The sequence below is a fragment of the Notamacropus eugenii genome, chromosome 5 (genome assembly GCF_028372415.1).
Source record: "Notamacropus eugenii isolate mMacEug1 chromosome 5, mMacEug1.pri_v2, whole genome shotgun sequence".
Lineage (NCBI taxonomy): Eukaryota > Metazoa > Chordata > Mammalia > Diprotodontia > Macropodidae > Notamacropus > Notamacropus eugenii.
Window position 1 is genome coordinate 10820952 of NC_092876.1, and position 13433 is coordinate 10834384.

Below are 13433 nucleotides of genomic sequence, written 5' to 3' on the forward strand. Positions count from 1 at the left end.
GCTGAGTTGACTCTCCATCTCTTTGTCTTCCCTATGAGCAGGACTCACTGTTTCCAAGCCAGATGTGATCTGCCACTTGGAGAGAGGGGACCCTCCTTGGAAGCCAGTGATTAAAGTCCCAAGGACCAGTTTTCCAGGTGAGTGAGTGACCATCCAAGCAGTTAGGTGGTCTAGTCAACCTAATATGTTGGTCTTAGCATCACCAAATCTGTGGTTTGAATCCTGGCACTTACGAGCTGTGGCACCCTGCCCCCAAAACCGAACTTCTTTGAGACTCCATCAGTCAGTTAATAAGCATTTATTCAGTACCCACTCTGTGCTAGGCACTTTGCTAAATAACTTAGTTTCTTCATATGTCAAATGAAGACAGTAATAGCGTCTATCTTACAGAGTAGTCCTGGGATCAAATGACTGGATACTTGTAAAGTGCTTTGTTAATCTTAAGGTATCAGTCATGATTTGATGATACTGCAGTCTAGATATTGCATATGGCATTAAAACTACTCATCTCAAGGTTTTGTTCAGTTTTGTCTGACTCTTCATGACCCCATCTGCAATTTTCTTGGCAAAGAGACTTTCCTTTTCTAGCTCGTTTTACAGAGGAAGAAACTGAAGCAAACATACATGAAGTGACTTGCCCAGGGTAACACAGCTAAATTTGAACTAATGTCTTCTTGACCCCAGGCACAGTGCTAAATGTACCATGCCATGCTACCTGTCATCTGGGGTTAACTCTTTTTTCACATGAAGCAAAAGTAACTGTCTTCCACATTTACCGGGTCTAGGCAACCACCTGAGCCTCTTTGGACACAAGGTCCCTTCAGAAAATTCCATCACCAGGCAAACATTATGTGATGACCAACTTTGATAGACTTAGCTTTTCTCAGTAATATAATGATCCAAGACAATTCCCAAAGACTCATGATAGAAAATGCTATCCACTTCCAAAGAAAGAACTGATGGAGATCAAAGAGTACTATTTTTAGTTCCTTCATTCTTTTTCATGATTTTTTCCTTTTGTCCCATTTCTTCTTTCACAAAATGACTAACATGGAAATGTCTTGCATGATTACACATATGTAACCTATATCAAACTGCCTACTGACTTAGAAGGAGAGAGGGTATGGAGGGAGGGAAAAAATTTGGAACTCAAAATTTTATATAAAAAAATGAATGTTAAAAATTGTCTTTACATGTAATTGGGGGAAAAATACTATTAAAAAAACTCTAGAAAATCCTGCCATCACCTCAACAAATCTATATGCAGACACTTCTCCATTTGTGTCCCCCCAGCTTCTGATATTGACCAGTTTACTGTGATAGATTATATAAGATTCTACTTTAATTTAGGTGTATTTTTAAAATTTTTACTATCTATATAAATTTGAATTAAGAAAATTTATACAATATCAACATCAAAGGCTCATTCTAAAATAGAACTTATTTTTTAAATCACTCAGGTTAAAACATTTTTGAGAAACAAGATCTCGTCCTTATTGCTTGCTGAGTGAAAAAGCATTTAATACAAAAGAAAAAGTAGCACCTTAAAGGTGTTCCTTAGGAGTGCTTATTTATTATTTTATATTATTAGATCCTTATTATTGCTGTTTATTTATCATTTTCACAAGTTTCTTTGAAAGAAACAGCAATTTGCATCTCACCTAAATTTTTTTAAATTTTATTTTTAACTACAGTTCCTAAATCTCTCCCTCTCTCCATCCTCTCAGCCATTAATGAGTCAAGATGACAATATTCATAATACATATGAATTAATGTGAAACATATTTCCATTTTAATTATATTCTGGGGGGAAAAAAACAAGGAAAAGAAAGAGGAAAACATATAGTTCAATCTGCAGTCTTAGTCCATCAATTCTTTACCTGGAGGTGAAAGGCATTTTTCTTTCTTTAAAAAAAAATTTTTTTTGCTATCTTTTTTTTCTTGCCTACATATTCTTCTTTATCTTATTTTATTTTTAGTTCCAGATTCTATCCTTTTCTATACCACTTCCCTCACCCATTGAGAAGGAAAGAACTATGACATCCACTACACACATGAAGTCATGCAAGACATTTCTGCATTAGCCATTTTCCAGAAGAGAAAAAGCCAAGAAAATATGGAAGAAAAAAAAGATTTCTGTCTGGCTTCTAAGTCCATCAGTTCTCTCTCTGGAGATGGATAGCACTTTATAAGCTGAGTCATTGGAAGTTGTTGTGGAATTGTTGTTGATCAGAGTAGCTAGGTCTTTCACAGTTGATTAGTTTTACAATATTACTTTGTAAATGTTACAGTGTTACCGTATAAATTGTTCTCCTGGTTCTGCTCACTTCATTTTGCATCAGTTCTTACAAGTCTTCCCATGTTTTTCTGAAACCATTGCCTTGTTTATTTCTTGTAGCACAATTGTATTCCATCACAATCATATACCATAACTCGTTCAGCCCTTCCTCAACTGATGAATATCCCTCAGTTTCCAAATCTGTTCCACCACCAAAGATCACCTGTACTTTTGTAGATATAGGTCCTTTTCCTTTTGCTTTGATTTCTTTGATGTATAAACCTAATTGTGGTATTGCTGGTTCAAAGAGTATGCAGAGTTTTATAGTCCTTTAGGTGTACTTCCAAATTGTTCTCCAGAATGGTTGGATTAGTTCACAGATCCAACAATAGTGCATTAGTGTCATTATTTTCCACATCCCCTCCAGGATTTGTCATCTTCCTTTTCTGTAATCTTAACCAATCTAATGGGTGTGAAGTGGTATCTCAGAGTTGTTTTAATTTGTATTCCTCTTCTTAATGATTTAGAGTAGTTTTTCACATGACTATTAATAACTTTAATTTCTTCCTCTAAAAACTGCCTGTTCATATCCTTTGATTCTTTATCATTTAGGAATAGCTTTTATTCCTATAAATTTGACTCAGTTTATTATGTATTTGACCTTACTGTGTTGACAACATTCTCTAGGTTCTGCTCATTTTGGTCTCCATTATTTCATGCAAATCTTTGCATGTTTTTCTAAAACTGTTAAGCTCATTCTAAAGCATATATATTCTTTTCCCTTTTCCCTAATCCTCTTAGAAAATAGAGCAAGTAGTGGTATTGCTGGGTCAAAAGGTGTAGGCAGTTTAATAACTCTTTGGGTATAATTTCAGATTGTTCTCCAAAATGGTTGGATCATTTTACAATTCCACCAACAATGAATTAGTAGTGTCCCAATTTTTCCACATCCTGTCCAACATTTGTCACTTTCCCCTTCTATCATTTTAGCCAGTCTTGTAGGTGTAAAATGATACCTTAAGATTGTTTTAACCTGCATTTCTTTAATCAATAATAATTTAGAGCATTTTTATATGACTATGAATTGTTTTGATTTCTTCATTGGAAAATTGCCTGTTCATAGCCTTTGACCATTTATCAATTGGGGAATGATTTGCATTCTTATATATTTGACAAAGTGTTTTTATATATTTTAGATATGAGACCTTTATCTTGTAAATTAGTATTTTTTCTCCAATTTTCTGCTTTCCTTCTAATTTTGACTGTATTTAGTTTATTTGTACAAAAACTTTAATGTAAATGAAATTACTCATTTTATACCTAATTTTGCTCTCTATCTCTCATTTATACATAAATTGTTCACCTCTCCATACATCTGATAAACAATATGTTCCGTTTTCTAATTTTCTTGTAAAATGTCTCTTTGTATCTAGGACAGGTATCAATTTTGACCGTATATTGGTAAATGATGTGATGTTGGTCCATGACCCATTTCTGCCATACTGTTTTCCAGCATTCCCAACAGTTGTTACCAAATAATGAATTCTTATCCCCAGATCCTATCTTCACACTTATCAAATACAACATTATTATGTTTATTTATTGCTGTAAATTGTATGTCTTCTCTATTCCACTGATCTACCTTTTTTTGTTTCTTGGCCAGTACCCAGATAGTTTTGATAATTACTGCCTGATAATACAGTTTAAGATCTGGTACTGCTAAACATCCTTCCTTTATAATTTTTTTCATTATTTCCTTTGATATTCTTGACCTTTTGTTTTTCCAAATGAATTTTATTATTTTTTCTGATTCAGTAATGTAATTTTGGGGTAAATTTTGGTCATTTGTAATTTGGTAATTTGTAAATTTTTAATAATTCAATTTACTAATTCAATTTGGCATTGAATATATAAATTAGTTTGGATAAAATTGTCATTTTAATTATATTGACCCTGACTATCCTTGAGCAATGAATATCTCTTCAGTTAGTTAAATCTGATTTTATACATGTAAAAATTTTTCATAATTTTGTTTATATAGTTCCTGGGTTTGTTTTGGCAGGTGTCTAAAATGGGGCATTTTTTTTTCTATCTCTTCTTGCAGAGCTTTGTTTGTGATGAATAGGAATGCTGATGATTTATATGGGTTTTACTTTATAGCCTGCTAAATTTCTAAAATTATTGTTTCAACTAATTTTTTAGTTAAATATAATTTATCCCCATTACAAACAGTGCTTGTAGGTGGTTTTAGATAAATGCTTTTTAGAAATTTAAAGAAAAATCCATTTATACCAATATTTTCAAATGTTTTTAATAGAAATGAGTGTTGAACTTTATCAAAAGCCTTTTCTGTATCTATTGATATAATCACATGATTTTTAAAACATTTATTACTGATGTAATCATTTATCTTAATAATTTTCCTTATGTTAAACCATCCCTGCCTTCTTGGTACAGCCTCTCATAATGAACCTTCTGTGTTCCTAGTCTCATTTCAGGGTACGGGGAAGAGAAGGCAATTATTAACCACCTGCTTAGCACTTTGCTAAGCCCTTTACAAATATTATCTCCTTTGATCATCCCAGTAACCCTGGGAGGCATTTGCTGATAAGTAAAGACATCTTGTTATTTTTTTTCTTTCTTTTATCCTCCCTCCCTCTTCTCCTTTCCTTCTTCCTTCCTTCCTTCCAAGTTTCTCTCACTGAGTAGCTGGTGCAGTGGATAGGGCACAGCCCTGGATTCAGGAAGACTTGAATTCTAAATCCATCCTCAGTCTCTTACTAGCTTTTCTAGTTGTTGTTTTCCCCAGAGTTTTTCAGTGCTTTTCTATATTCATCATAACCATTTATATTCCATTACGTTCCGCTACAAAAATTTGCTTAACCATTTCCCCATGAAGGGGATGTCTGCTTTGTTTCTAATACTTTGCCATCACAAAAAAGTGCTGCTACAAATCTTTTGGTTTATGTGGACATATTCTTCTTATCAATGGGTTCTTTCTTGGTAAAAGCCAAGTAATGGGCTCTCCAAGTGAAATATCATGGATGTTTTACCCTTTACTTGAATAATTATGCTGCTTCGCAGTTCCAGCCATAATGCTTTAGTGTACCTGTCTTTCCACAGCTGCTCCATCATTGACTATCCTTATCTTGCCCCTCTATGAAGTAATACCGTAGAGTTGTTTGGATTTGAATTTCTCTTATTAGTGATTGGGATGTCCTTTTACATGACTGTTAATATTTTGCAATTCTTTTAAGAACTATTTGATCATATCCTTTGAACATTTGAGTACTGGGAAATTTTTGTCTTTATATCTTTTAGGTTTTATATGTCTTGATAGTAATGAATATTTTTGTGCCTATGAGTAAGACTTCACATTTTTTCTATAGAATGTTATCTTCTTGAATTCACCATTTTCTGGAATAGAAATGAAGAGACCTAGGCTTGAGTTTGTTTTTGTTACAAATTGGTCATCCACTAAATTTCTTTAGCCGCATTTGGAAAATATAAAAACTGTCTTTCCCTTCTCCGCAGATTGTTGTGGGGATGAATGTGGAAGAAATTCCCTAAGATGTGATTCTGGTATGATTTACATTTGATGATTAAATATTTCTTTACTGAGGAGCTTCCAGTCAAGTATAAGAATACAATAGGTGGATATGGGGGAGGGAATATAAACATTTTATATTTACTTGTAGATGGTGAGACTAGGTTGGAAACCATGGAGTCATCCATAAAGGGGAACATTTCTCTGGAGACATTTTCTCAGAAAAATCTCAAAAGAGCTAGCATATTATCCTCCAGCTGCAGAGAAGCCTGGAAACCTGGTGCCAGTTTGGGCAGGCATCAAAGCTCTAAGGTGGAACATTTGTGGTAAGTGAAATGTCATATAAAACCGAAATCCAAATAAATTGAGAGACCATGAATATAGCAAATATGGTAAAAGCCTGAGCCTAGATAGAATCATTTTCCCATAGCAGAGAAGGTCTGTAGGAAAGAATCTCTAAAATGTGATAGGAAGATCAGTCTGTTATCAGACCAAAATCACAATAATGGGAATCTACCCAACAGAATTTTTTCAACTATATAATGGAGGTGTTAGATTCTTTGGTTCTTATTTTGATGTTAATAAAGATCATGGAGTAAGTCTTGAACAACAATCAAATTAATACAGACAGTTCTCACTTTACATAAATTCACATTACACAAATTCAACTTTATGTAAATAATTCTAAATGATATCCTCACTCCAAAAAGAAATTACAAGCATTCTTTTATGCAAAGCAGATACTGTACAGTAAGACACTGTATGATACAGGTAGGGCAAATGGTGGTGGGAAGCCAAGAAACATCTCTAAGTCAGTTCCTGCGTGTCTACAGACAGTGAGTGATACTGTGCCTCTCCCTGTGTTCAATAGCAATCCTTATATTTTCACCATGGCTGGCGGCAAACGTGCTCTCGAGGCGAGAAGTGAACCATCTCGTAAGCGCAAGTCAATAGACTTGGAAATGAAAATGAACATAATTAGAAAATATGAAGGAGGACAGAAATTGTCATCTATAGCACGTGAACTTAGCCTTGCGGTTTCAACTGTGAACACCATAGTGAAGGATGCTGCCAGGATAAAGGAACACGCAGAAGACAGTGCTTGCATGAAGTTGACTTATCTGTCCAAACACAGAGAAGGTGCTATTTTAGAGATGGAAAAACTATTAACTGTGTGGATAGAAGCCCAGAGTCAGAAGAATATTCCTTTAACCTTAATGGCAATTCAAGACAAGGCTCGAAGCCTCTTTGAAGATTTAAAGGTAAAATACCCTGAAGGAACACAGGTATTCACAGCAAGCAGTGGTTGGTTTGCACGATTTAAAAATCGTGTAGGATTTCATAATATGCACGTATCAGGAGAGGCTGCTAGTGCAGCCATTGAAGCAGCCAAGAAGTTCCCAGGGTTCCTGCAAAAAATAATAGATGAAGGTCCCTACTTGCCAGAGCAGATCTTTAATGTAGACAAAACTGGCCTCTTTTATCAAAAAATGCCATCTCGAACCTGTATCTCAGTGGGGGGAAAATCTATGCTGGGGCATAAAGCTTCAAAAAATAGAGTTACTCTTCTGCTTGGAGGGAATGCATCTGGGACTTGCAAATTAAAGCCTGCTGTGGTGCACCACTCAGAAAATCCTAGAGCACTGAAAGGAATCAGCAAGGCAACGCTGCCTGTGCATTATTTTGCTAACCCTAAGACATGGATAACCCTTGATATCTTTGAACAGTGGTTTATGCACTGCTTCATTCCAGAAGTGGAGAAGTTTTGTAATGATAATGGCATTCCTTTCAAAATTCTCCTGATTTTGGATAATGCCCCAGGACACCCTCTCCATCTGGATGATTTTAATGAAAATGTAAAAGTGGTCTACCTTCCCCCAAATACTACCTCATTGTTACAACCTATGGATCAGGGAGTGATTGCAGATTTCAAGGCTGGTTACTTACGCATTACATTTGCCCAGGCAATTTCGACTTTGGATGCAGATAAGGACTTGACATTGAGAGATTTCTGGAAGTCGTATAACATTTACCATGCAATCCACAATATTGCTAAGGCTTGGGAAGATGTAACAGAAGCATGTATGAAGAGAGTTTGGAAAAAAGTGTGCCCACAATTTGGTCCTGATTTTAGTGGATTTGACAAAGATGAAACATTAAAAGAAGTGAATAACAAGATTGTAAAATTAAAACAAGAATTGGAACTAAAAGTGGATAACAATGATGTGGAGGAATTGATTGAGTCTCATGGAGAAGAACTGTTGAATGAAGATCTGATTGAGTTGCTAGCTGCAAAGACTGATGAAGAAGAAATGGAAGCTTCAGAACCTGAGGTCGAACCAAAAAAGTTCACAAGGAAACACTTGGCAGAAGCATTTCATCATTTGAGTGAATTTTTTTCTTCCATTAAAAAGATGGATCCAAATACTTCAAGATTTTTTAAAGTCCAAAGACTAGTTGAAGATAATATTGCTTGCTATCGTCAGATATATGAGGAAAAAAAGAGAGCTACTGTCTAAACATTTCTTGATAGCCTTAAAAAAACATTCATGTAGCCAATCAAAACTGATAAAAGTAGGTGCAGTGAGTGGGAAAGGCGCAACATACTGAACTTCCATGTTAACTTTACTGCACAGTGCTGTGCATACTTTATCATTAACTTTGCCTTTCATTTCACAATTCTGCTTATTATGGTACAATATTTAATATGTCTGCATTTTAGTACATTTTAAGACTTGCGTAAAGGTATTCTTTTGTATATGCATTTGTTACATAGGCTAAGTGAAGTGGTTGGGTAGAGGCAAATTCTCATTATGTAAAAAACACTTTATGTAGAGGTCTGCATAACAGTTTACTTATGTAAAGTGAGAACTGTCTGTAAAATGAATAAAGAAATGCCTTCAAGTTCAATATATGCATTCCTATCTGATAATAGATACTGGGAGAGAAATCCTATAAAGTTAATAAATACCAGAAGGTTTCCCCCCTGAGAACATAACTTATTAGAAAGCAGAGAATTCTTATTATAGAGAAAGCTTATGAACATGATGATTATAGTAAGGTGTACAATCACCACCAATCCCTTTCTTCTTGTCACAGGATTGATTTAGGGGAGAACTCTTGCAAATATCTTGAATGTTTTAAGGGCTTCAAAGGAAGCAAAGACTTTACAAAGCACAAAAAAATTCATACTGGAGAGAATGCTTTTGAATGTCATGTAGATGGAAAGGAGTTTTCAAGGGCAGTTCTTTCTTCACATGTGAGAATCCATTCAGGAGAGAAACCTCAAGATTATTGTGAATGTGACAAGGCATTCAGTAGTAACACAAATCTTATCCAGCATGTGAAAATTCATACTAGAGATAAACCTTATGAATGTCCTGAATTTGGGAAACCCTCCTACAAAAAGGCACATCTTAACCAGCACATGAGAAGTTATACTGAAGAGAAACTTTATGAATGTTCTGAATGTGGGAAAACCTTCTGTTCTAAGGCATATCTCAGTGAGCATATGAACATTTATAACAGAGAGAAACCATATGAAGGTCCTGAATGTGCAAAGGCCTTCTACCCAAAGACATATCTTACTCAACATATGAGAATTCATACTGGAGAGAAACCCTATGAATGTCCTGAATGTGGGAAGACCTTCTACAAAAAGAACCATCTTACCCAGTATGTGAAAATTCATTCTGGAGAGAGACTTGGAATGGATTATAATGACTGTGAGAAGACCTTCAGACAGAGGGGAAGCTTGACTCAACATCAGAGAATTCATACAAGAAAGAAAGCTTAGGAATGACTTCTGGTTGATGTGACCAACAAGATCTAGGACAAGATATCTTCTCTCATCATCATGATTTTTCAAACCCTTCCAAAATAGCAATTATATGAAAGAAAACCCATTTTTGTTGTCCCCATAGTCTAGAAAACCAAGCACTATAATAGAATGAAACATCATGACTGTCATGAATTTAGAGTGATGAACTTATATTCCACATTAACACATACATGTTGGAGAGAAATCTTATGAATATAATGATTGACAGTAGGCCCACTACCTGAGCATTCCAGATTAATTCTGCAAGTATTTGTTGAATGTGCACTGTATCGAAGTTATTGTGTCTAGTGATGCCCTCAAGAATCTCATATTCTCCTGGGAAAAACACCATTCTCTCTACCATCTGGTTCACAGGTTTGGTCAGTTTAAATCATGATCAATGCCCTTCCACCAGTGAACACAGCAATGTCAGAGAATTCACACTAGATAGAAAACTTAGGAATATGAGAAGGCCTTATGCCCATTCACAGAACTTCATGAATATCAGAGAATTCATATTGCAGAATATGCCAATAACAATATCAGTTGGCCTTCAACTATTAGTCAACCTTTGCTTCCCATCTTGGAATATATTATAGACACAGACTCCACTGATGCAGTAAATATAGGAAAACTTGGAGCTGTAACAAAAATGTTTTCTCTGCATCCTTAAACTCATACTAGGGAAATTATTACTAAATATGCCAAAGCAGTAACTATTTTGAAAATAATCAGAAAAATTTGTCTGAGCCATATGGCAAGATCCATTTTCTGTCCTGTTACAACAAGGAGCTTTTACAACATTACCAGCTCCACATGGACAAATATATATATTCATATAGTCCTGTCATCACTTTTGAATTTAAATCCTTTATTGATACTTTTTACTTTGCAAATATATCACTCTGAAGATACCTTCTCCTTATGAGAAAGAAGGTTTTAATTGTGTCTGACAATATATGCCTAATTCTATACCAAGAGGGTGACATGTTTTATCATATGTCCTCAGGAATCACTTTGGTCATTGAATTGATAGAAATACACATGATGTTTTTAACTGTGTTTTCTATTCTTTCTACACAATCAGTGTACATATTTTGCTCTTGTGTATCTATATTCTCTGGATCAGTTGGAAAACTGAATTGGTCCCTTTTTAGAGGAGAGTCTAAGCCAGAATGTGGCACTGAGTCTAAGAAATTTCATAGGTACCTGAGGTGAAGGTGAGATTATATCATCACATAAATGATGTGTGTAAGGAGGAGTTTCTATAATGGAGGGGGTGGTGAGCGGTAGCAGGAAACCCAGGAACTTAACTCTCATCTACACTGGTTCAAGGATGGAAAAATAAACATGCACATACAATCATCTATAGAAATCCATCTTACACAACAGGGATGTAAGAGGGAAGGAGAAGAGAGGGTATATTAAGGAAAGCACTGGTCAGAAGCAAAACAGATTCATGAGGAGAGGCTAGGGTAAAAGAGAGAAGGAAAAGTATAAGAATAGGATGGAGAGAAATACACAGCAAACATAACTATGAATTTGTATGGAAATGGTCTCACTCATAAAATAAAAGATGATAGCAAGATGGATTACAAATCAGAATCCAACAATATATTTATTGTTTGAAAAAAACACACTTGAAACAGAAAGATAGATGCGCAAAGTTAAAATAAAGGGCTGGTGCAGAAACTATTATACTTTAGCTAAAATATAAAAAAAGTGAGGGGTAGCAATCATGATTTCAGACAATGCAAAAACAAAAATAGACCTAATTTAAATAAATAATCAGAAGAGAATTCTGGGAAGATGGTGGAGTAAGATGGGAAACACTGGGTTGTCTGGATTTTCCCTCAAACACAATAAAAATACTGTCTCAAAGGGAATTTTGAGCTGCAGAAATAATTAAAAGTTGGGGCAATACATTTATTCTCCTAAGACAACTGGGAAGGACTTTAAGATCCAACCTCCTGGTGTGGAAGCCTGATTGAATTACAAACACCTCTAGGCAGAGTCTGCTGAATCAACAAACAAGCCTTGGATGCAGTCAGGTCCAGCAGAAAAGTAGCTTCCTTTACAAAAGTTTGATAGATTGAAGGACTCCTGGCAATTGCTGGATGCTAGGGACAGGTGTGTTGGCTAGACATAGTCCTAGGCTGCAGCTATGGGCTAGGAGCAATCACATACCTAGTTGAGTGCAGTGGCAGAGGGATGGCAACCCTTTTGGGTGGGCACTCACAGGAAAGCAGAGTACCTGGTTTCATTTTCCATTCCAAGGCAGGGGAGTAAGCTGAAATTCCCAGCCACAAAAGGGACCACAGGGAGCAAGAATATTTGCAGTGACTGGGTGGCTGGAAGCCCTTGTCATGGCTAGGGGGTTGGTCAGAAAGGAATGTCCAAGGTCAGGCTCCCAGACAGAGTTTAGAAAAACAACAGTACACAAACCTGAAGTCTGAGGCATTAACTCCTATGCCTCAGGACTTGAATTGGACTATAATAAGCTGCTAAAAATATAAACAATAATGAGTAAGCAAAAGAGAAAGAACCCAGTCATACATAGCTACTGCAGGGGTAGAGAAGATCTAGGTTCATACTCAGAACACAGTGAAATTAAAAAAACAAAACAAAACATTTTTACTTCAAAGAAAAGTCTAATGGTCACAAGTCCCAAAAAGGAGTTCTTCAAAGAGTTTAAAAAAGACTTTAAAAATCAAATGAGAGAGGTTAAGAAAAAGTTAGGGGAAAAAAGAGCAATCCATGAAAATCAAGAAAATTATGAAAAGAAAGTCAACCAACTGGGGAAAGGATTCAAAAATTTAAGGAAGAAAATAACTTAAAAACTAGAACTGGGCAAAGGGAATGTAATGATGTTCTGATACCAAGAGGAAAAGAAAAACAAAGGAATGAAAAAAATAAGAGAATGTGAAACATCCTATTAGAAAAAAACAACAGATCTGGAGAAGAGATAAAGGAAAGACAGTCTGAGAATTGTTGGACTACCTGAAAATGATGATTAAAAAAAGTCTAGATATGATATTACAAGAAATTATTAAGGAAAACTGCCCTGAAGTACAAGAACAAGAGGGGAAAACAAAAATAGGAAAAATCCATTGATCATCACAAGAAAGAAATCCTAAGATGAAAACACAGTAGTATAGCCAAGTTTTGAAGCTCCCAGGTTAAAGAGAAAATACTGCAAGCAACAAGAAAAAACAATTTAAATACTGTGGAGCTACAGTCAGGATAACACAACAACTAGCAACTTCTACATTAAAAGACTGAGGGGCTTGGAACACTACATTCTGAAGAGCAAAGGAGCTATGTTTCTAATCAAAAATAATTTACTCAGCAAAGATGAGTATAATCATGAATGGAAAAAAAAGGTAGGGAGATTTAATGAATTGAAAGACTTTCAGGTATTCCTAACAAAAAGACTACAATGCATTTGAAAATCTGACATCTAAGATCCAAGAGAAACAAAGTAAAAATTAAAAATAAATTACAAGGGACTCAGTAGGTCAAACTGTTTACTTCTTTTATGGGAAAATGTTGTCTATACTCTTTTAAGATTGTTATCATTACTTGGTAGTTTGAAAGACTGTACAAAGTTAAAAGGTTTGGAGTTGAGTATGGTGGGATGATTCTAAAAAATAAAATTGGTGAGGGATATGTAAAATGGAGTGGAAAAACTTCCAATAGAAGCAGGTGGGGATGGAAAGCTGGAAGTTCTGGAATCTTACATCAGAACTGGGTTAAAGAGGTAATAACATACATCTAAAAGGATATGT